The 24,911-nt window shown below is 38.4% G+C and overlaps 1 pseudogene; it reads left to right on the top strand.

Annotated features, from left to right (window-relative positions):
• The window catches only part of LOC101560378, a 42,544-nt pseudogene that overhangs the window by 15,291 nt on the left and 2,342 nt on the right, over nucleotides 1–24,911 (top strand).

A 24,911-nucleotide genomic window follows, 5' to 3' on the forward strand; every position in this document is an offset into this window, starting at 1 on the left:
AGAGGAGAGGAGAGGAGAGGAGAGGGGAGGGGAGAGGAGAGGAGAGGAGAGAAGGATAAAGAAATGGCATAGCAGGAACCTGACAACCTAATTACTGTAAATACTCAATGCTCTAACATGAGCTAAGACAAAGAAAATCACCAAGAATGAAGAAGGGAATAGAGGAGGCAGTGGGCAAGGAGGAAGTGGGAGGGAATGGGATTAAACAACAACCCAAAGCAAGCTCTAACACATACCTGTAACCACTCCCAAGATGATTGTAAACTGTGATTGCAAGCATGTACCAATAAAAAGTCAGCTAAAAAAAGGAGTTGGAAGTGTTATGTGCATGTGCCAGCTCCACACTAGAAATGTAAACATCATGTGCTACAAACAAGTACAGAAAAAAGGAAAGAAATCAAGGGGAAGTTTGAGGGAGAAATAAAAGAAGGGGATAAAAACAAATTAAGATGTGTTCTAGGGGCTGGGGAGATGGCTCAGTAGAATAAGTGCTTGCCTAGCAAGGGCAAGGGCCTGAGTTCAATCCTCAATTCCGGAAAAAAAAAAAAAAAAAGATGTGTTCTATACATTTACTAGGTTCCCATGAGGGATGTAAACACTATGTACTGATAAACTAAAATTAAAATTTAAAAATTCACCATCGATAATTCAGCTTATTTGCTTTGGGCTTTTTTTCCATTCTAAAATTAGTGATACCTGATTCTTTTGACCTTTATTTGTCTTTTTTTTTTTTTCAGAACCGGGGATTGAACTCAGGCCCCTGTGCTTGACTGGCAAGCACTTATTCCACTGAGCCATCTCCCCAGCCCTTTGACCTTTAAAAGGTTAATTTTATTTTATTTTATTTTTTAAAATCTCTTTTCTGTTTTTTTCCCCATAGTTTTATTGATAAACAAATAGCAATGAAACAGTTTCAAATCAAATTGGTAGGACAGTTTCAATAATTAACACATTGCATACATTCTTCCTAGTGGTTAATTGTAAAAGGTTAATTTTATTTCATTAATCTAATATATGTAAATAATGTCCTGTATATGTTATTTATGTACTGTAGAGTATTTATTTATTTTTATTTTTAATTTTTAAATTTTCTTTCAGAACCAGGGATTGAATTCAGGCCCTTGTGCTTGCCAGGCAAGCACTTATTCTACTAAGCCATCTCCCCGGCAATCATTTAACATCATAATGTAAACATTTGTTCATAAAATAAGAACTCAAGAACAATATGAATCTGTTTTATGCCAATGTAACAATGCATCTAAATTACATAATTATTTTTCTCCTACTACATATCACTTGTTTAAAATTTTTCATCATTATAAATAACACTATGATAAGCATCTCTCCGCACAGTGTGCACTTCAGATTACTCTCATTTTTAGAAATGAGAGTCTTGCCTACAGATTGTGAGCATTTTAAACTCTGTGGATGCATATTACCAGGAACTTGATTTCAAGAGGACGCGTAGGCTGTATGAATGTGAGAGCTGTGCTTGTTTTACTTTTCACTTTCCAGCGGCCAAACTATTTTCTGTCACATTGGAGCACTCAGTGGAACATTTGCCCAATGGAGTAATGTCTAGTGCCAGTCATTACTGGTGCCAGTAATGTTTCACCTGTCAGTGAAAATAAAGGAAGTAAATGTCCCAAAATAGCCAATATTACATGTATGTTTTGGGTTCCTAGTGGCAATTCTACTCACAACACTGAGTAGTATTTTCTCCTGCAGGGTAGTGGTATCTTACTTTTTAGCTTCTGTCATGTATTAGGGATCCTTCATAGTAACTGATTGTTTTTGGTGGTGCTAGGGATGGAACACAGGGTCTTCCTAGTAAGCCACCACTCCTTTTTTTTATTTTTTGAGACAAGGCATTGCTTTATTACCAGATTGGCCAGGTTGGGCTTCAACTTACAGTCCTTCTGCCTCGGCCTCCCAGAATGCTAAGATTACAGGCATGTGCCACCATACCTAGCCTAGTAGTTGAAATTTTGAACTAGGTGAATTGTAGCTTCAATTCGGAGTCCTCCACTTACTAGTAGCGCAGCCTCAAGAGTCATATCACTTCCCTGGACATTCATTTTCTCTTTTGTAGAGTGGGAAGCCTAACATTAACTTCACAGAGTGATTGTGAAGATTACATGAGATTGTTTGCATGTATTATGGTGCTGAGCACATAGTAATTCTTTAATAAATATTTTGGATCATTATTTTATAAAATTCCAAAAATCTGAATACATTTTTTTCCCTCAAAAGCAGATACACAAGGAAAGGTGATAATGAGTCTATGCAAATACTTTTTAGCTTTGGTCTCCATGCCTCAGCGGTTGAACACCCAGAAGGCTGGTTACACCCATATTAAAGTGGAAGTAGTAGGTGTACTCTCATAACTTTATCTGGATAGTAAACACTGTAAAATATAAAACATGGCCAGGGAACTCCTCTTTTACCAATCATGATGTTCTTTTAAAAGTCAGATTCCCACAGAGTGTTTACAGACTCAGGAGCAACCTTTGGATGTTTTCCCAGTGGCAGGAAGGGCACCACAGCAACTGGGAGAGAGAGACATACAGGGCAAGGACATGTGGGTGTGCCGCCCAGGGAGATCCAGATTGCTACCTGAAGACTCTGGCCCCAGCCCCGACATCTGAGGCCAAGATCAGCCAAGCACCAAGCGCTGATCCTACTGCAGATTTGTGGGGCTGTTCAGCATGGATTTGGGTCCAGCGTAGACACTCAGAACTGTGGACCCAGAGAAATATCAGTGGTTTGGGTTTTTTTTTTTAATTGTTGTTGTGGCTTAGGTTTTTATCTTTATTGTTTGTTTCTGTTTTATTTTGTTTTTCTCATTTTCCTTAACTGTCCTTTATGAGTTTTTGATTTTTTTTTAATGTGTGTAAGCATTTCCTCTAGTTTTTATTTATTTTTTGAGGTAGGTTCTCACTATGTAGCTCAGGCTATCCTAAATTCACTATGCAGCCCAGGCTGGCCTGGAACGTGCAGTAATCTTCTTGCCTCAGCCTCCCAGTGCTCATATTACAGGTGTATACCTCTACACCTGGCTCCTCTAATTTTTCTGCTTTACTTTGATAGTCTTTTACTTTCTTCCTCATTTTTTTTCTTTCTTGTCCTTTCTGGTTTCCAAAAGCATGAATGCTCATCCTTTATCATTCAGACTTGCTTCTACTATCTTTTTCTTTATATATTTTTCAATTTTTTTACCCCTATTTCTCTTAAATTCTCCCTCACAGGAGAAAATTGTGCTATGAAGTGGAAACTCATTGCATGCAAGTTTCTGTTTTATGTTGGACTTTGTTATATAACTCTAAATCTTGCTCTGATGATTTGAGGTACCAAATTTATGTTTCCACAGTTAGTTCGTTTCTAGGCTGTGCTTGATGCTATTGTTATTGGTAATTATGCTATTTTAGTCAGGGTATGACACCTGTTGTAGTCAGTTGTTTTCTCCTGTAGGAAAACACTGTGATTGTTTGCAGTCATACTCATTACTATGGTCCAATACCAAAGGACTGTGTGCTTGGCCAAATAGGTAGCAATTTCTTTTTTCTTGGCAGAACTGGGGGTTGAACTCAGGCCTTTGTGCTTGCTAGGCAAGCACTTATTGTACTAAGCCATCTCACTGGCCCCCCAAAGTAGCAATTTCTCATCCCTAATAATTAGGTAGGAATTTGGGACAGACCCAAAAACCAAGAAATATCTATACCTAAAAGACATGTCTGAGGAATAGACATTTCCTTGGGAGACCTTGATACCAGTGATAAAGCTATCTACTATAAGCAATATACAAGCATCAACAAGAAAACAAAATTTTAGGGCTGGCCAGATAGCTCAGTGGATTAAAGCACCTGCTTAGGCAGATGCAGGGGCCAGGGGTTTGATGCCCCAGCCTGCTATGCTAGCCCCGCTCTCAGGGTGTGCTGAGATGGTGAATGAGATTGGGTGTGGTGGCACGTGCCTGTAATCTCAGCACTTGGGAGACTGAAAACTAGGAAGATCACTATGAGTCTGATCTATATAGTGAAATCCTTTAGACCCTATACTAAACACATTAAAAAAGTCTTTTAAAAATAGAAAATAACAAGATGCAGAAGCAAAATGCAACTCTAGACCACCAACTCTACATGTAACTAAGATATTAGTATGTATGTACACACACACCAACACACACATGTTTTATACTTCACTGAGTGCCTACTATGTTCTGGGCACCATAGTAATACTACATATTCCTAGAAACATGGATATAAATGCAAAATTGCCCATTTTGAGAAATGTGATGAATACAAAGAGCAGAATGTAAGCTCATTTAAGTAGTTTTCTCTACCTATCAGTAAAATTAGCTTGTTAAAGACAGGAGATACTTTTAACTAACTCTTGAAATCTGATGAAGTTTGAGTTGGGGCACTTGTACCAATGAACATGGCCCCGAGAATGGTCAAGTAGTGATACCAAGGAATGTCTGGGCTTTGAGGAATACCAAGGCTTTGAGACCTCCATGAAAGTACTGACTCTCTCCTTGGAAGCCCTGGCTGTATTATATAACTCAATTATAAAAGAAAGTTCAATTTAACATTTATGACCAATTTAATATTTTGTGAATATTTTTCTTTAAAATGGGAACGAGAATAGTTAATAAATATATTTTAGTTTGACAGAAGTTTGACAGGACTGGTGTTATGATTTGTGGTGAGCTGTCCCCTCAAAGCCTTATGTAGTCATGGGGCAGGCTTCTAGAGTTTGTGATTATCCATGATCCAATGCTAGAATTATGGGTGAGTGCTATAACTGCCTTGGCGTGGGTAGCCTGAATGTTACATAAGGGAGGAAAATAGTCTTGCTCTCCCCTGCTCCTCCCTTTTTGCTCTTGGTGTTTTGCTGTTTTCTGCTACCATGAATGGCTGCCCTCTGCCATGTGCCACTCTGCCTTGGAGCCAGTTGATTATGGACTGAAACCTCCACAAACTGTAAGCTACATAAACCTTTCCTTCCTTAATTTTGGGTCTTATGTATTTTGTCCCAATGATGAGAGAATAATGGAAATTAAGTCAATCCTTGTTGAACTAAGACAGCAGGAAATAACAAATGATATTCGCTTGGATAGCAAGCCTTAATTATAAAACCAAAAGGCAATCAATAATACGTTCTATAAACTTTATAATGATGACATATAGCATATAAAATATTAATCATGTTCAACATTTAATGCATTTCAGTCACACTGATCTATTAAAATAAATAACAAGAAAGCCTACCAACAACTGCCTCCTCCAAACAGTGCCTATTGAATTATTCTTAACTTTTTAAAATATAGTCGTGAAACTTGAAAACTGCCTCAAATTAGCATAGACATTCACACATTATTTCTACCATCAACTAAAGAATTGCCACTGTAACAGTTGCTGAGTACTTTTTTATGCATAAATGATATTACTGACAGATTTTAAAGCATATAATTTGTCTCAACATGTGTTGTTTTATTTGTAAAAACTTTCAGGACTGAAGAATGAAGCTTTAAAATGTTATTTATTTTCTCTCTTTTTGGGTAGACTTGATGGAGAAAAACTGATAGCATTGTGCAATGGCCTGTAAGCTTTGGAATTATACCTTTGTCTTAGAGGGGAAATGAAAGAAAGATCTTTTTCTTATACTAGCACACCCATAAGAAGGGTAGAGCAAAGACATGAAATGAACTCTCTTGGACTTGGTTGTATAAATCGATTCTTTTATTTTACGATGCACATCTTGCAAATGAGGACATACCTAAAATGTCACAGTGTTGGCCCAGTTTCTTACACAACTGAAACTGTACATGAAGGCCCTCACCAGCGAGCTGTGGATAGCAGTCAACAGGATTGAGAAACTGGTTGTGTAGAAGACAAAATTTGTCAATTGATATTAGGTAGTGTGGTCCTTGCTTATGTAATAACAGAAATTAAATGAGGCATTTAGCATAAATTTTCTTCTTCTTCTTCTTTTTTTTTTTTTTGTGGAACCAGGGATTGAACTCAGGCCCTTGTGCTTGTCAGCGAAGTGCTTATTCCACTGAGCCATCTCCCCAGCCCCTAGCATAAATTTTCAAGAAAAAATCTTTAAGTGAAAAACAAGAGAAAATAACATGGAGATGGGGCATAACTTTGACAGAGATTAACCCAGTCCTCTGATGAACAAAAGCCACAAGATAGTTTGAGGAACTATATAGAGCATAGATCTGAAGAGATAAACGAGACTGGTCTGCTCACAAAAAGATGAACATCAGTTTTATAGGATGTGGTGGTAGACTGAAGTCTGGTATATCATGACCTCAGTCCTGGCTTCATTGCTCTAGAGGAACTCTTATGGTTTAAGAGACAATTTGGTTTTCATGAGATAATTGTTCTTTCAAAGAAAAGTGATCTCCTTATGAGATGTTTTAAAAAGCTCTCCTTTTTCTGGAACCCAGATAAGTATATAGGACTAGGAAAATTACTGGAGACTTCCAAGAGTTATCTGGGGGATTCTGGAACTGAACATCATAAGATCTGGTAACTGAATGTCCTTGAAAATTTTGGAAGTTATTTGGGGGTCTTCAGTCTTAAAGAGGAATAAGATAGTTAAGCCTATTTTATACAGGAAAGGCAGGGCCCAGTCAACTCTGTTTTTCTGTTTGCTTCTTTGTTTACTTATTTTTAAGATGGGTGATCTAGGATATTATGCCTAAACATTCCTTAGAATCTTTGACCTTGTTCACTATCTTTTTCCCCCCTGTTCTGACTATCTTAAGGTCAGGTTTCTTCCCTTTGCTTTACATCTATACTTGTTTATATGCTTACAGTGTTCTTAAGGGATTTAGGGTTTAATGGGCCTGGAAGAAAAAAAGTATAAACAAGAATAAAGTGTACAATGCCTGCAGTGAGTGGAACACTCACTTGGAACAGAAAAATCCATCTCAGCGTGACTCAGTTGGCCTTCCAGACTCAGTTTCCGCGTCCCCATAATCGGTGCTGCTCTAACCTCGGAGAAAGTGAATTCTACTTCCTGACTAGAGTTTCCAGGACATCGGCCTATAGAGGATATTGCATTGGAACTGTGTGGCTCATGTAATCATTCCTTTAGATTTTTATTGTTTCATCCTAGAAAAATATCTTATTTAATTTTCTTCAATTTTGTTTTACCTGCAATGATTAAAATAACTCTTGCCAGAAGGACTTGATAAGTGGTGTTAAATAAGATGAAATGAAGCTTTATTTGTTCTTAAAAAAAAGAATTTATTATTAAGTTTAATCAAAAAGATATAAGTTTGTGTTAGTTTTATTATCTTGTTTCTCTAATATACAATTCTAAGGAATGTAAATTTTGTAATAATTTTATTATAAAATAAATAATCTGTAACAAAATAAAAAAAAGAATAAAGTGTACAGAGCAGATAACTTGGTGTTCTGAAGTCACAGTCTTTTTAAAAAAATGTCATGTGTTGTGGCACCCCTGTACCTGTAGGAAGGAATGGAGAAGTTGAGGCAGGAAGATTACTGCAAGTCTGTGGTTAGCTGGGGCTGTATAGAGAGACTGTATTTCAAAATAACAAAAAATATATGATTTTCTTTGTCTGTTTTCTGTTTATTTCTTTTATTCTACCTCAATCCTTCTGGTCTCCCCCAGACTGACCCCCCTTACTCTTCACAGTTGGACAGGCCTTGAAAGTCCATCTTTTCTTGGTTGTTTCAGGCTGGGAGGGTGTGCTGACTCTGCATGGCCAGGGATCAAAAGTCTGACTCTAATTTAAAGGAGATATAGGAAAATTGGTTGTATTGACTGAATACCATCTTTTGTATGTATTTAGTACAGGGTCTCACTACACAGATCAGACTCCTAGTGATCCTCCTGTTTTTTAGCCTCCCAAGCACTAGGATTATAGGCATGTACCACCAGCCCCAGTCTCAATCACTCAGTGTGCCCTGTTGATGGGGTGGGCACAACATGCTGGGGATCGAACCCTTGTCCCTGAGTCTACCTAAGTAGGCGCTTTAATCCATTGAGCTATCTGGCCAGCCCTATATAACCATCATTTTTGATAGCCTGGAAAAGATAACAAGGAAAATTACAAGTCATTTACACATCAGCTTAATTTTATAACCATGTAAAATAAGGACCAAAAATTGAAAGTAAGATATTAGTAAATAATGGCTCTAATATTCTGTAAAATAGGCTATCTATATATATTACCCAAAGAATGTGCTTAAGTAAATGCAAAAGAATTGAAATTATCCCATGCATATTTTCTGACCTTAGTACAATGAAACTGGAAATTAATGGCAAAAGAAACTGCAAAATCTCCATAAACACATAGAATTTAAATAACACCCTCATAAATAATCAGTGGGTCACAGATGAAGAAATTAAATAATATCTACACTAAACAAGAATGAAGACACAAAATACTGAAACCAGTGGGACACAATAAAAGCAATTCTAAGAGGGAAATTTATAGCTGTAAATCCTCACATCAGGACAACAGAACAAGTGCAAATAAATAACCTTATGTTGCACCTGAAACTCTTTAAAATGAAGAGCAAAACAGGCCCAAAGGTTATATAAGGGAGGAAATTATAAATATCAGAGCAGAAATTAATGCAATTGAAACTAAGAAAATAATGCAAAGAATTAATGAATCAAAAAAGTTGGTTCTTTTTTTTTGTATATTTTTAGTAAGGGTCTACAAGGTCTACAGAGTCTCACTATGTAGATCAGACTTATAGCTATTCTCTTGTTTTCAGCCTCCTAAAGAGCTGGGATTACAGGCATGTGCCATCACACCCCATCTCTAAAGAGTTGGGTTTGTTTAACGAATAAATAAAATTGATAAACCTTATGAAACCTTTAGTCAACCTTACGAAAAAAAGGAAAGAAAAAACTCAAATTCAAGGGCCAGCCAGATAGTTCAGTGGACTAAAGCACCTGCTTAGGCAGAGCTCAGTGGCCAAGGTTTGATCCCTGGCATGCCATGCTGGCCTCACCTCTGGGGCATGCTGGATGGTGATCGAGACTGGGCGTGGTGGCATGTGCTTGTAATCTCAGCATTTGGGAGGCTGAAAACAGGAGAATTACTATGCATCTGATCTACATGGTAAGACCCTGTAGACCCTGAACTAAATACATAAAAAAAGAAAAGACTCAAATTCATGCAATAAGAAATGAAAAGGGCAAAATCACTGCAGACCTTATAGAAATTCAGAAAATCATCAATACCTATTTCCAAAATCTTCACTTTCACCTGATGGAAAACACAGAAGAAATGGACAGATTCATAGATACATACAAACTACCAAACCTGAATCAAGAAAGTATAAAAAATGTAATAATAATAATAACAAAACCCTACCAACAAAGAATAGTCCAGGTCCTGATAGATTGATAGATTCACAGCTGAATTATACGAGACAGAGAGAGAGAGAGAGAGAGAGAGAGAGAGAGAGAGAGAGAGAGAGGAGAGATTTAATGCCAACTCTTCTCAAACTCTTCAGTTAAATCAAAAGCAAAGTAATTCTCCCAAACTCATTTCTGAAGGCAAGTATTACTCTGATACCAACCAAAGAAGGACCAACCAAAAAAGGGAACTACAAGCCAATCTTCCTAATGAACATAGATGCAAAAATCCTCAGTAAAATGCCTGCAAACAATACAGCAAATCACGAAGAACATTATACATCATGACCAAGTGGGATTCATCCCAGGAATGCAGAAATGGTTCAATACATGCAAATCCATAAATGTAATACACCATATCAACAAAACCAAAACCAAAATCACATCATCATCTCAATAGATGCAGAAAAAGCTTTTGACAGTGTGCTACATTCATTCATGAATAATAATAAAATGACCAAACCTATAGAAAATCAGAATAGATGGTCCTTACCTCAATTTGATAAAAGTCATTTATAACAAACCAATAGCCAACATCATACTAAATGGACAAAAGCTGAAATCTTTCACTCTAAAATCAAGAAAAATGCAAGCATTCCTGTACAAAAACAACAAACTTAGGGCCAGGGAGACAGCTCAGTAGAATAAGTGCTTGCCTCTGCATTCAATCCCCAGTTCTGCAAAAAAAAAAAAAAAAACCAAAACCTTACTGAGAAAGAAATTAGAGAAACCATACCTTTCACAATAGCATCCAAAAAATTGAAATACTTAAAAATCAGTCTAATAAAGAAAGCAAAAGATGTATACACTGAAAATTTTAGTATGGGTCTCCACTCCTATTCAATGTATTTCTGGAAACATTAGCCAGTGCAAGAAGAGAAAAAAGAATAAGGATAGAAAAGAAAGATGTTAAATTAGCATTATTTGTGGATAACATGATACTCTATATAGAAGACATCAAAAACTCCCTCACAAGACTTCTAGATTTAAGAACCAAACTCAGTATTGCAGCTGGATACAAAATCAACACTCAAAAATCAATAGCATTCCTGTACACAACAAACTTATTGACAGAAAACTTAGGAAAACCATATTCTTCTCAATAACATCCAAAAAAGTGAAACACTTAGAAATCAGTCTAATAAAGTAAAATATCTACACATCGAAAATTATAGTATACTTAAAAAGGAAATTGAAGAAGATATCAGAGGGGCTGGGGAGATAGCTTCTTCAAGCTCTAAGCTCTCTTAGCACCTGCTTGGCAATTGCAAGTACCCAGGTTCAATCCCTAGTACTGCATGCCTCACGGGAACAAGGCATGGTGGTACATGCCTATAATCCCAGCACAGGGGAAGCTGAGAAAGGAGAATCACTGTGAGTCCAAACTGCATAGTGAGATCCTTTACCAAATAAATAAATAAAATATCAAAACAAAGATGGTATCGAAGATAGGATAGGAAAAAACAAACATTAAGAAAATTGTCATACTCCTAAAACAGATTTAATGCAATCCTGATTTTTAAAAATACCATTAGCATAACTCATAGAACTAAGGAAAGCATTCATAAAATTTACTTGCTGAGGTCCCAAGTTCAATCCCTAGTACCAAAAAAAAAAAAAAAAAGAACGAATAAAATAATAAAATAAAATAAAATTTACTTCTAATCCTAAAAGACTTCCAGTAGGAAAAGCAATCCTGGACAAGAAAGGCAAAGCAGGAAACATCACAATCTTTGACTTGAAGTTAGACTACAAAGCTACCGTGATAAGGTCATCATGGTACTGGGGAAAAAAGCAGACCTGAGGATCAGTGGAACAGATTAGAACATGCACACACAACTACAAGAACATTCCACCATCTCATCTTGGACAAAGGAGCCAAATATGTTCGATGGAAGAAAGATGCCTCTTTAATAAATGCGCTAGAAAACCTGTCTGTCTAAAAAGAGAGATTAAAACTAGATTAGTTTCCATCACCATGTATTAAAGTCAAAATAGATCAAAGATCTAAATATTAAAACAGACACTGTCTCAGTTTCTTTTCACTTGTTGCTGAGACAAAATACACAACACCCAAAAGGAAGCAAAGAGATGTTTATTTAGCTCACAGTTAGTGGAAGTTTTGGTCCATAGTCAGCTGGCTCCAAGGCGAAGCAACACATGGCAGAGGGCAGCTGTTCACGGTGGGGTAGTGCGGCTGAGGGGGTGGAACCAGACAGCAAAGAGCCACGGAAGGGGCAGCAGCAGCTGCAGCTAGCTAGCCTCTTTTCCCTCCTTCCATTTGTATGCAGATTATCTGCCCCAGGGAAAGTGTAGCATTCACACCTATAATTCCAGCACTGGATCATGAGTTAATCACAAACTTAGAAGCTGCCCCAATGACAACATTAAGAGTACACCTAGACACAAACCATAACAGACACTAAATCCATGAAAGAGAAAACAGGTAGAAATCTCAGAAGTAGAAATATTAGGCAGAGACTTCATGAAAAAACCCAAACTGCAAGGGAAATACTTCAAAGAATCAACACCTGGGGTTACATCTTATTCAAATGTTTTTGTACATCAAAAGAAATCACCAATAGAATGAAAGAAAATCTACCAATTAGGACAGAAGCTTAGTCGACTGTCCCTCAGACAAAGGACATACATAGAACATATGAAGAACTGAAAATAAAATTAGTCCCCAATGGGCTAGGTGGTCTAAGCATCTGCCTGGCAAGCACAAGAACCTGAGTTCGATCTCTGGTACTGCATGCTGTGCTGGCCCCGGAACCAGGTGTGTTGGTGCGCACCAGTAATCCTAGCACTGGGAAAGCTGAGACAGAAGGGTCACTATGAGTCTGAACTCTATAGCAGCATGCTGTATCAAATGAATAAATAAATAAATAAAGTTTAAAAAATCAGACCCTAGGATTCAAACACCCAATCCAAAGTAGCCATATGAGATACATATGTGCTTCTCAGGTGAAGATATACAAATGGCAAATAAGTATATGAGAAATTTCTCAACTTCATTAGTCTTTCAAGATATGCAAATTAAAACAACACTGAGATTACATCTTATCCTTGAAAGAACGTGTATTATCAAGAAATCAACTAAGAACAAATGATGGAAGGACTATTGGGAAAAAAGAACACTTCTCCACTGGAGTACAGCCTGGTACAACCACTATGGAAATCAGTGTGACCATACCTCCAAAAACTAGGATTAGAGATTCCATCTAACCCAGCTATTCTCTTTTGGATGTTGTCCCAGATTTGGACATCATACCACAGCAGTATATGTGCACCCATGTTTATGTAGAGCACAGTTAGTAATAACTAAATCTTGAAAAACAACCCAAATGCCCATCAACCAAGGGATAGATAAAAAGATGCGGTATTTGTATATAATTAAGTACTACTCTGCTATATGGAAGGATAAGCCTGAGACTTGTATAGGTAAATGGATGCAACTTGAGACTATGGTCATAAGTGAAATAAATCAGATTCACATGTGTAAACATCATATTGTCTCTCTAGTGTAAGAAGTTGAAGGAGTAGGATCCAAAATGTACAATAGATACTGGGAAAAGGGAAGAAACTGCTTAAAAGGAAAGAGAAACTATGACAGGAAAAGGAGAAAAGAAAGGAAGGGAGAAAAAAAATATATGATAGTTAAATTATACTACTAATTTCTATTAGTTCATTGAAAAGAAATGTTTGTGGGGCTGGAGAGATAGCTCAGTGGTCTAAGCACTTGCTGGGCAAGTGCAAGGACCCAAGTTCAGTCTCCAGTACCACATGCTGTGCTGGCCCCTAAAACCAGGAATAGTGGTGTGTGCCTGTAATTCCAGTACTGGGGAGGCAGAGACAGGAGGATCACTATGAGTCTGAACTGTATAGCAAGACCCTGTACCAAATAAATAAATAAGTAAGTAAGTAAGTAAGTAAGTAAGTAAGTAAATAAATAAATAAATAAATAAATAACTTTTAAAGAAAAGAGGGAGATAGCTCAGTAGAATAAGTGCTTGCCTGGCAAGCACAAGCGTCTGAGTTTAATCCCCCTTTCCTTCAAAATATATAGTATAGGGGCCTGGGAGATGGGTCAGTGGAATAAACGCTTGCCTGGCAAGCACAAGGGCCTGAGTTTAATCCCCCTTTCCGCCAAAAAAAAAAAAAAAAAATCTTTGTACTCATATTGTTTGATCAATTTTTCATGTGTGTATCTTGTAATCTGAGCAATTTTTTTTTGTGCAACTGTTTTGAAGACAACAGGCAATGTACTAAGCATATTACTCTCCAACTTGTTTTGAAATTTACTACCATTGTTTTTATTGATTTTTTTTTCTTTGAAATAAAAAAGTTTAAAAATGGCTTCAAAAAGTTGTGAAAGTCAGACAAAACTATGAGGAGTTTTACATAAGCCTTTTATATTCAATATTAGCTGCTATTTGTTCAGCGGTGTTAACCCAAGTACATAGGCGGATCTATAAAACATATAGACTTGGGGCCAGGGAGATGGCTCAGTAGAATAAGTGCTTCCCTGGCAAGCATAAGGGCCTGAGTTCAATCCCTGGTTCTGAAAACAAAAAACGAAAACAAAATATACAGACTCCTTTCTCTTTTATCAATAAGAAACCTAATTTCTTATCTTAATTATAACAATGCCCAAGAAATATAAATATAAATAATAATAATAATAATAATAATAATCTATGTTTCCATGTGTCCACTAAAATTCTTCCTGCAAGGTTCATAACCTAGAATCTGGCCTTTATTTTGTAGGTCTGAAGACCTTTTGAAGTGACTTGCTCCAAATAATATAAACATAGAAGGTCTGAAGTAGATAAGAGAGAATTAGTTCACACCCCAAATGTAACAAAGCTTAGTAGCTTGGATATTTATACTGGCATTTTTGTCCTATAAGCATACCTATTCCAAAAACTAAATCTTTACCTGAGAGGAACTCAAAAGAACCATAAAATAACATGGTAGCAATATATTGAAAGGCTGAAGGGCACATTTTTGGAAGCATTGGTGGGATTTGAAATCACACTCTTATGGCTATAGGTACTATAATTCTAACTCAAGACCTCATGCTTGCCAGGCAGGTGCTGCGCCACTGAGCTATATCACTGGTCCTCAGATATTATACGTATGGCTAGAGACTGTCAGTAGTGACTGGTTACCTCTTTGGAGGCCATTTGTATATGTAACTTAACTTTTTTGTTTTATATTGTTATTAATTACTGGTTATTTTGTTGTTGTTGTTGTGTTGTTATTGTTGTACTTTCCTGGTGGGTTTTAAAACCAACTCAAAGTAAAATCCATATTAATCATAATCATGTATATATATTTTTGCCAAAGTCAGTTAAGCTTCCTTGTGTGTTATTCTTGGGGTCTTTTAATTCCTCTAGGTTTCCCTCCTGCCATTTGTGGCATTTGCTAGGATGGGTCATGGTCTTGAAACATAGTTTTGAAACCATGAGGACACCTCCACTTTAATAAACCTCTTTCTCATAAAATGCATACTGGTTGATTAGGTTGATTACGGTCATCTGAGTTTTGAAAATACTCAACCCAGGATGTTGTGTGACTTTCCAGAATTTCAGGGTGCTTTCAGAGGGAACCTGAAATGCTCTGGCTCTTAGACAAAATATTGGCTTTTCTCTTGCCTTGTTTATTTTCTTAACTTTGGTCTCCAAGCCTCTTCCAGTAATCATGATGATCATTTACATTAGTATTAGGAGTCAGTGTCATAGTCCATCTGTCCTGTATGTGATGGTCTACAGGGTTGTCTTTTAAAACTCATATTCCAGGGTTGTAGTCTCAATGCCTCCTTTATCTCCTGCCACTGGCTTGCCAAAGGAAATGTCGCCAGATGGGTCCAAGGAGGTTCAAAGGAGATTTGGAACTTTCAACAACACCCCTGCACCTACCCATATAGACCTTGCAGGTTTGCTTAATTTCCTTCATAAACAAAGAATTTTCAGAACATTTCAGGTCATAAGAGGCATAAAGCAAATATTAGGCAAAAGTATTAAAGTCTCAAAAGTCTTAAAAGAAATAGCATGGAAGTTCTCAAGCAAAAGGTACCAGGATGAAAAAACCTTTATTACAGACGTGTCTTGAGTGCTTTGAATGCCTTGATGCAGATCTGGGAAGGGACTTGGCCCAAAGTTTTACAAAATGAAGGTTGAGTGTTACATTCCTTTTAGTCAGGCATTTGTAGTTCCAAGTAAAGCATTACAGTTTTAGCAAAACCACTTTCAAGTTCCTCACTACATCAGAAGAAAACACAAATCATTTTTTTAAGTGGGTAACAGGTTAAGGCCTCAGGAATTTGTCTTCTGTTCCTATCCTGGACTTCGTGCTCAGCTGATGAAAAAGGAAGCAGGAAGTATGGCTAATAATACAGGTGGTGAAACTCTCCCTGATTCAACTGTTTCCTAAGGTGAGAACATCTTCTCATGCCTTCGTGCCAGTCAGAATGTGATTGCCCTTGAGACTGCTTTGTCTGGTATTTTGAGTAAGCTACAAATCAGAAGTGCTAGGGCCTTAATGGTTCTTGTCTCTGTCAGGGCTTTAGCCGTAGAACTGGGAGTCTAGCTGTGTGCTACTAGTAACCTGGTTTAACATTCTTGAAATTTTGCACTGACGGTATCCCACATGTTGTTTGTTTAGTTCCTCATCCATGATAAATATTAGTATCTGCATAAAATATTTGTGAAGATTTATATTATATGTTGTATCAGTATGTGTAGTGATCAAAACACGCAGTGAATAATTAGATGTTTAAGAACTATTACAGTAAAAGACAGATTGCCATTAACGTTCCTCAAAACATCCTCTCCTGCTTAGAACACACTTACCCCATTGTTTTTGTCACGTTATGAAGCATTTATGGAAGCCCTCTTTTGTGAGTGTCCTTGTGAGGTATCAGAGTAAGGTGAAATCTGCTGCTGAGTGCCACCACAAGAAAAGATAGGCTCACACGAGGCTGGTGTGTCCCCATCCACCGTATTCACTGGGTCTGGCAATGTGAGTTCTGGCTCTTCCCTAAAGTCAAAATAATCATGACATAAATGTTTTGAATCCATTCAGTACACTAGGGTAGCCACTAAAATGCAGCTAAAGTGATTCATATAAGAGGACTGACAGAATGGCTTCAGAAAGCGGCAAGATGGGCCGGCCAAATAGCTCAGCAGATTAAAGCACCTACAAGAACGTGCAGGGGATGGAGGTTCAATCCCCAGGCCTGCCGTGGCAGCCCTGACCCCGGGGCGTGCTGAGAGGGCAATTGAGACTGGGTGTGGTGGTACGTGCCTGTGATCCCAGCTCTTGGGAGGCTATAAACAGGTGAGTCCAATCTAGCAGTGAGACCCTAAACACCCTGTAGACCCTTCCCTAAAATACAGGGGAAAAAAAGTGGCAAGAATGACAGAATAAATGTATTTCAAGCAAGGGGTAATATTGAGAAGGGGATTAATAGCAACTTGGTTTTTTCTTACTGTAATTAAAGTTATAAATTAATGTATTTTTAATTATGCCTCCTGCATACAATGTCTGCATACAGTAAACACAATTGAACACTATTTAATCATATTTCACATGTACTTAATTTCAGCAATCTAAATTGATGTGCTAGAATCTACATTTGGGAAACATTTCTAATCTAAGTTTGGGGGACATTTCTGTGACTTTTTTTCAGTATTTAGGGAATGGTCTACAGGGTGTTCAGGGTCTTACTACTAGATCGGAGTCATAGTGATCCACCTGTTTACAGCCTCCCAAGTGCTGAGATGATAGGCATGGGCCATCACGCCCAGTTCTGTGACTATTTTCACCAACTCTTTTTTTTAAAAATATATTTATTTTTTTATTTTTTAAAAGAGATTGTAGAGGATTTTATTTTTTTAATTTTTATTTATTTATTTATTGTGTGTGGGGGGGAGGGCAGTTCAGCCCACTAGGGGGCGGGGCTGGCTGGCTTGTGGTGCTGGGGGATTGAACCGCGGTCTCTGTGCTTAGCTTAGCTTGTTCTAAGTAGGTGCTTTAGACCACTGAGCCATCTCACCAGCCCTTTAAATATATTTAGTACGAGGTCTACAGGGTTTCACTACACAGATCAGACGTAGTGATTCTTCTGTTTTCAGTCTCCCATGTACTGGGATTACAGACTCGCACCACCACCCTCAATCTCAGTAGCTGTCTCAGCACGTCCTGCATGCCGGGCCAGCACGGCACTCTGGGGATTGAACCGTAGTCTCTGCGTCTGCCTAAGCAAGCACTTTAATCCACTGAGCTATCTGGCCAGCCTTGTCAACTCTCGAATACTATAAGCAACTGCTTTTTAGAGGCCACAAACCTAAATTGTTAACCTGGCCACGCTAGACTTGAACTTGCCGTCTTCTTGTCTCAGTTTCCCAGAGTCCTAGAATTACAAACTGTGCTGCAATAGCTGACTACATGTTTCCTTTATACTCTTATTAACATATCTCTGCTTAGAAGCCTCTAATGATTTCTTATTTTGTTTTTGTTTTTTGCAATACTGGGGATTGAACTCAGGGCTTTGTGCTTGCCAAGCAAGTGCTTATTCTACTGAGCTATCTCCCTTTTTTCTTATCTATTTCTAATCCAAAGCCAAAGTCTCTGTTTGTCTACAAATTTCTAAAGTAGTGCTTTAAAATTTTTTTACACCTGAAAATCTTGCAAAAAACCCAAATTTTGATTCAGGAGCAGGAGCTAAGAGTCTGTATTTTTAACAAATATGTGGATGTGCTAGTGCTACTGTTCGGTGGACCAGCCTTGCCAGCAATGTTGTAGAGCAGGAAGTTCTAAGTCTGCAGCACACAGGTGTCAAGCAGAGAACTCTTCGCCTTCGGATGGATGCTCCCAGACCTCCCAGGAGTCTCTCAACCCCATCAGACCCCCTCTTCGCTGCACAGAGTCCACTCAGGCTGCTCTGGGAGCCCCCTGGCTTCTCTCAGTCCACAGATGCCGTCCTCCCCGCTGCTCCTACAGGGAGTGCCAATTGCTTTACTTCCTGCAGGCTTTGCTGCAACACCACTGTCTCAGTGGGGCCAACATATTTGACGCTGGCTGTCCCTCCTCTTGCCTAGGCATTCCTTGTTTCCTTTTTAGTTTTCTGTACTGTACTCATCCTCAACAGCACACTTTTTGTTCCTCTTCTTACTTTCTTGCCTATTCCCTCCCTTAGACTGCAACTCTAAGAAGATAGTGGCATGGGTCTGTTTTGTCCCCTAATCTCTCATTAGGACTTATGACACAGCACCTGGTATAGAAGACTTTTTTGTCTGTTGGTGCTAGCAGTTGAGCCTTCCACCACAACCCCTAAAGTATATGTTTGTTTTTTCCAGCACTGGACACATACATGCTAGGCAAGTGCCCTATAATTTAGCTACATCTCCAATTATTTTATTTTATTTTTATTTTGAGACAAAGTCTCACTAAAAGTTGTCCAGCCTAATCTTGAATTTGTGATCACCTTGCCTCAACTTTTTCTTTTTCTTTTGTGTGTGGGGGAACCCAATGACAAAGAACAAGAACAAAGACAAAAACAAAGCAATATAGAACAATAAAAATGGTAGAGAATTTCAAAACAATAATAGAAAGTTAACAATGGTTGCTATATGATATAGTTATCATCAGATTTGTTGCTCAGATTACCAGGTACAGGCATGCCAAATTGATCAAGCAATTAAACATTAACTCTTCCTTTCACTTAACCTTATTTTTTCCTTGTCCTTATTTATTAAATTATTTTAAAGAGAATATAAAAATAAAAGATGAAATTAGAGGTGATACACATTTAAGAGAACAAGACTTACTGTTCTTACCTCTATGGTGAATATGAAAGGTATTCAAGCGCGGTAGTATTGCACATTGCTGTCCTCAATGAAGTTGCTCATATTATAGATATTAACACATAGAGTTGGTCAAAGTAAAATTTTTATTTTTATTTTTTGCAGTATCAGGGATTGAACTCAGGAAACTCGTGCTTGCCAGGCAAGCACTTATTCCACTGAGCTATCTCCCCGGCCCCCTAAAATAAACATTTTAGACATTAACTCTTACCTTCAAAAAATCAACAGGTATCGTGCCTCAGCTTTCTGAGTAGCTGAAATTATAGGCATGCACACCATGCTTAGTTTACAATAAATATCTTTTAAAGCGTTAACATAAATTATTATATTAAAAAGTTTTCCTTCCAGTAAGATCACTCCCAAAGGGACAAATATTTGAGTTGTTTTCTTATTCTTTTATGGAGGATGACCTTGCTTAGATCCATTGATGTTGTGCTTTCTGACTTCTTTATTCATTTTAAAATTATCTTTACTGATGATTTCATCCCTGAACCTTTACCTTGTGCTCATGTGCCATATAGCCTACTCCAGGAGTAAGCCCTGATGTTGTGCTCCTCTGTAATGGGGAGGCCACAAAGTTGAACTTCTAGATTTTAGAATTAGTGAGTGAAAGGCCAGCAAGATAGCTCAGTAGACAAAACACCTGCTTTGGCAAGCACAGGGACTGGGGTTTAATCCCCAGTTTGGCATGCTGCACCAGGCATTGTGGCCCAAGCCTGTAATCCCAGAGCTGGGGAGGCTGAAAACAGTAGGGTCACCATGAGTCTAATCTGCATAGTGAGACCCTGTATCAAATACACAAATGAAAATAAATAAATAGATTTAGAATTAGTGAGTGACTTATCCAGACAAGAGTTATTAGTATAGTGGAAGCTGTCTTTAGCTGGATTTCACAAAAGTAACCAGAGGCATTGCCCATTTTTACCCTTACCAATGATGTTGAGAGAAAAATATGCCCAACTTAGCATAATTGATACAAAATAAACTGAATATTCTGACATGTTTCTTTTTCTCCTTGCCAAGTATCTGTCATAGGAAGCCATTTGTGAAATACGGAAACCTATAAAATAGTCTCTTCCTTTTTCTTATAAGAATTGGGGAACCCCCTAAGCCTGTGTGGCTAGGAGAATGGTTTCTGTTCACATATTTTCTCGATTTTTCTCTCATTCCTCTTAATATCATTATTGTTGTTGGTATGCCTAGGCGCTTGACTCCTGGAACAATCATTTCCTGGTTGCAGGAGGCTCTTGTCTCCGCCTGGCCCAAGTTGGCTCTGTCTGCCAACCTGGCTTTTCACAGCGCAGCTCTCCGGAGCTCCTGCTCCTAGCTTTTCAGTGCCTTCCAACAAGTTTGGCCCTCTTTTTCTCTCTACTCTCCAAGTTCTACCTCTACTGTTCATTGTGTCTGTCTGGCTTCTTCCAGGGTGGCTTGTCACAAAAGTGGTTAATCCTAGTGTTTGAGATTGAAGTTTGGAGTAAGCTCCAGATTAGAAGGATTAAAAAATTCTACACAAAGCAGAGGGAGCAGAGGTGCTTTCTTGGGGGAGAGTAGGGGGAGGGAAGGCACTACCCAGATGTCTTTTCAGAACAAACTTGTTCTCCTCTAGGGAAAGTTCAGTATCCCTGGGATTTATTCTCCTTTTCCTAACAGTGGCCTTCTCATTAAGCTCTTTTGGGGAATTGTCTCAGCCTCCAAAGGCAGTGGCTGATGGACAAGGGAGATGAAGGCTAGGATCTCTTGCCTGAATTAAGTTACCTCTGGTCATTCATCCTGTCTTCAGAATACCTCACAGGATCAACAGAGGCTTGACCTGCAACTATATTACAGGGCTACTTCACTCTGTCCCCTCCCACTCCCCTCCCTACCCTTCCACATGATTGATTGCAAAAGGACACCTTAGTGAACCCCATCGCAGAGTGGGGTCCCCAGCTTTGATATGTTGTTGTTTAGTCTCCCTAATTTTACATCTCATCCATCTTACAGTGACTTTGGCATATTTTTTCACTCAGATCTTATCTTTCTCTCAACAACTTCCCCCATGATAGAAAATGGAGATCTGGGTAGGAAATCCAGAAAGGGAACCGAAGATGGTACAATGGGAAGTGGGCTCAGAGATAAGGCGTGCTTCTCTCTACTAGTAGAGGTGAGAGCTGAATTAGGTGTTTATTTATTTTACTGGAGATTGAACCAAGAGTATTTAAACTAAGCTACATCCCCAGTCTCTTTTCTTATTCATATTTTGAGATAGGGTCTTGCTACGTCAATAAATGGCCCAAATTGGGCCCAAACTTGCTGTCTTTTTGCCTCAGCCTCCCAGAATGCAAACATTATAGACATGCGTAGCACGCCTGGCTTGAAACAGCCACTTAGAATCGAGTACTGTTAAACAATTTCAGAGTCTGAGAAGTGAAAAGTAAGTGATGAGGTGGCTGGAGGAGGAGGGAAGATTTGGAGTTCAGAGGCCTGATCAATGGCTTAGAGAAGCAAGACGCTGAGCTAGTTAACATACACACCTGTCCACATATACAGACACATGCACACACACACACACACACACACACACACACACACACACACACCCCAACTGTATTAAGGATAGAGCTGTGGTCCAGGAGCACCACACTTACTATCTCCCCTTTCTGAGGCACTGTTCTGTAAAGTTAAAGACCAACTTTCTTATTAAAAGTTTTCTGACAGAATCTGCATTCATTCTCCTAACATACGTTATACGTGGGGACAAAGCTGCAAGAAACATAAGGGAACAGAAAGATAAATAGGCCACTTATATTGATGAGCACAGGAGGGAAGTGCCCAGCAATATAAGGAAGCAAGAAAAGGGATGTCAGGGTGCTGAAAGGTGCTGTCAGAGGGGTCTGATGGCTTTGCTCAGTTCTGGCATTGTGAGGGAGTGTGGGTGATGGTGCCGTTCCCATAGAGACCAAGAAAATAATTTCATTTCCTGTGATGTTATCAGTTCTGTTGACAACCTTGAATGATAGAATTTTCACCACAGGAAGATTTCAACTCTATCTGCTTGGATATGAATATGTGTATTAAACTAGTTTCTGGCTTCTAATTTTGACTTTATCAATGTTCACCTACCTGGATCATTCTTACATAATAGAGCAGCTTGTTCTCAGACATTTTCCCTGTAGGACAAGAGGCATTTGAGTCGATCCTGCAATAACTGGTTTCGTCATTACTGACTTTATCTTGTATGTTTGTGGGGTAGCACACTTGAAAACTAATTCAAACATGCCACTATTAATGCTTTGTCTGCTTCTGTAAATAAACTAAGGAATATGGATATTCCTCATAGTATATAACTAGCATTGGTCAGACAGGAAATATGTCAGCATTGCTAGAAATTGCCAGAAGATTGCTGTCTTGATCTGCCAGGGCTGCCATAACAAAGTATCATGAAATTGGGTAGCTTAAGCCATAGATATTTTGCCACAGTTCTAGAAGCCAGCAAGTTCAAGAAGCAAGACTGCTTCTGTGAGAACTCTTCTTTGTTTCCAAGTGGCTGCCTTCTTACTGTCTTCTCATTATGACAGAATTATTTCTCCCCATCCTTTGCCTATGATTTTTTTCTCCCCACCCCACCCCTACTTGCTTCTTCTTGTAATGCCACCAATCCTATCAAATTAAGGACCTATCCTGATGACCTCATTTAGCCTTGCTTACCTCCTAAACACCCTATCTCCAAATCTGTTCACATGGGGAATTAGGGCTCAAACATATGAATTGGGTGAGTACAATTCAGTCCATAGCAATCACTAATAGAAAAGGACTAAGTATCTATATGGTAAAGAAAAAGTCCAGGAATTATTATGTATTTTTATCAGATGAAATATTCACTATCCCTGACTAACCTTGTCAGATACAAAAGTTACATTTCTTGTTATATAGGTCTTGCTTTATCTTGGTCTTAACCATCCAGCAGAAAAGTATAAAAATGAGGTATAAAAAGTAAAGCCATATTAATATGCTGAACTGTAAAAGGCTCAAGTCAACAGCTTCTGACAAAGCACAGGGTCCTGAGTTCAATCCCCTGAACTGAAAAGAAAAAAAAAAACCAAAAAACAAAAAACACCTAACAACTTCTGACATTGCCAATCCTACAGGTAATCCACTACTATTATGGACTACGGGACTATATTGGATTATTTTGCTGAATTCACACACTTACAATATTTAAATGGCAATGGAGGCACTGGAGATTTGGCTCAGCTGTAGAATGCTTGCCTAGCAAGCTGGAAGCCCTGGGTTTGGTCCTCAGCACCAAGAACAAAAAAATATAAATAAATAAATAAATAAATAGCAATGGAATACCCATCTCCAACAAAACTAAACAAAAAAGGGGGCTATAAATGAAGGACCATTTTGTATCTGTATATATAAAATAGGATAGATATATAGCTTTCTCTTAATTCAATGAGAAGAAAAATTTGTACTAATAGTGTTTGGACAGGATATCATGTCTGCATCTTGTACTATGGATAACTACTATGAAGACAACAATATGCAAGGTAGTAATTATTATAAATGTCCTACTAACCTGTTTTGAACATTTCTCATTGCTATTTGTTTCTGAATAAAATTAACTTAAAAAGGCAAAGAAAAACATTCACTATCCTTAATTCTGATCTTAATATGTTGTTCGTGTTTCTTTAAATGGCTGAAGATTATAGCCACCTACTATTTAAAAACTTAAATGTATAGAAATGCTGAAAGAATAATACATCTATGTATTGTATCGCCACTATTGATATTTTGCCCCCTTTTTTTTTACATCCCAGTCACTGCCCCTCAGCCTGGAGTATAACGTTCTTTTTTATTTGATTTCTTTTTTGTGTGGTTCCAGGGATTGATGGAGTATAACTTAAAATGCAGTTCTTACTCTATTCACACACTCAGTGCAAGAGGTCACCAACCAAAATGTCAAGACTTCTGTGATGAGGGACTCCATCGTCCTTGACTCAACGCCTTGCAATCTTAGAGGGCTCTACTTGTCACCAAGTTTATGCTTAAAATAAGCTGAAACTTAGCCCCGCCATACCTCCAGTTGAGCTTTGTAAAACCTTCCAGCTAGATTGCATTTGCTGCTTCTTACATAATAACTTTACAATGTTTAAGGCAGTGCTTATGTTCCTTTTTAAAATTTTTATTTATTTATTTAGTATTTAGTACAGGGTCTACAGGGTGTCACTACACAGCTCAGACTCGTAGTGATCCTCCTGTTTTCAGCCTCCCAAGCGCTGGGATTACAGGTGCGTGACACCACCCCCAGCCTCAATTGCTGTCTCAGTGCACTCCGGGGGTGGAGCTGGCACGGCACACCGGGGATCGACCCCCGACCCCTGCATTTGCCTAAGCAGCCGCTTTAATCCGCTGAGCTATCTGGCCGGCCCTTATGTTCCTTTTTTTTACCCTGGGAAAGAAATAATTACCAACCTTGACTCTTTAATGCAGGCCTTATTTGTTGTAGTGAGGTACCCTTACTTGCTGCCCGAGTAGGGCATGTATTATGGAGCGCCACTCAAGAGTGCACCGAGGGGCTGGGGAGATGGCTGAGTGGTCTAAAGCACCTACTTGGAACAAGCTTGGCAAAGCACAGGG

This window comes from Octodon degus, unplaced genomic scaffold (assembly GCF_000260255.1).
Source record: "Octodon degus isolate 3935 unplaced genomic scaffold, OctDeg1.0 scaffold00005, whole genome shotgun sequence".
NCBI lineage: Eukaryota > Metazoa > Chordata > Mammalia > Rodentia > Octodontidae > Octodon > Octodon degus.